This window comes from Citrus clementina, unplaced genomic scaffold (assembly GCF_000493195.1).
Source record: "Citrus clementina cultivar Clemenules unplaced genomic scaffold, Citrus_clementina_v1.0 scaffold_8, whole genome shotgun sequence".
Taxonomy (NCBI): Eukaryota; Viridiplantae; Streptophyta; class Magnoliopsida; order Sapindales; family Rutaceae; genus Citrus; species Citrus x clementina.
The window spans coordinates 8,360,357-8,361,362 of record NW_006262022.1 but is presented as its reverse complement, the minus strand read 5'-3'; the positions used below and the strand labels follow the sequence as shown (position 1 = coordinate 8,361,362).

The window sequence follows — 1,006 nt, the reverse complement described above, 5'->3', positions numbered from 1 at the left end:
TTAGTAAATAACTATAACATTGCATCCAACAATGGCGTCGCCAGATTTAAAATCCGCCCGATGCGTCTGAGGAATTGCATATCCACTAATCAATAGGAACACGCCAGTGTCACCAACAATGGGCATCTTACGGACATGAGCAGTCGACTTGTTATTGCCAAGGTGGCAGATACAGCTACCATTATTAGGACCATTAAAGAGCACAAAGCTAATGGACATGATGATAGCTAGTTGATGCTAACTAGCCGACCTGTAAAGCCCTAGAGCACGACTAACAAGCTTTGATTGAGGACTAGCCGTGTCTATCAATGAATCATCCGCCATATCACAATACAGAAACAAGTTGATGACTTGTAAGTATCAGTGGCTTGAGCAATGCTTTTTGCCACTACATTTTTGTTGTTGTCTCTTTTACGGAATCAAGCCCCGTAGCCAAGGTGTCTCTGATTGTATTGTTGTTGCTGCCACCAGGCAAATAATGAGCAACAAAACAACTGCTTAAAACATTGCAATAGCTTTAAAACAAGGCTTGAAATTAAAAAGGAAGAGAATAGATGATGTACTTTTGAAGGTAAAAGAAGGAAGATTCAAGATTCATTTCAAATGTTTTTGAAGTGTTTTGATCAATGAATATCCAAAGGCTGCTTGACTACAAAGGTGAACTGGGAAGAAATTTTGACATTTTGTTAGCCAGCGAACGTATATGAGGGGCTTCACTTGTACACATAAAAAGGGAAGATTAATTACTTGTGGTTTTTTATTAAGAAAAAAGAATGGCTTGCTTAAAATATAGAATGTAGTTAATTTCATTGAAGGACATGAGTCAAAGAAAAACAAAAAGAAATCTAATAATAAACTAAACCAAAAGTGATGCTAAAAACAATAAATTTAATTAAATGTACATTGAAATTACCTTTGTAATGCAACAAGCTATTAAAATCAATAGTTAATGCTAATAAATGAAGCGTAATTTATTTAATACTTATTTATGGAATCTTTCAATTCC

At 35.1% G+C, this 1,006-nt stretch overlaps 1 pseudogene; it reads right to left on the bottom strand.

The window, feature by feature from the left end:
* Positions 1-598, bottom strand: LOC112096320 (annotated as a pseudogene).
* Between the last annotated feature and the right edge of the window lie 408 nt (positions 599-1,006).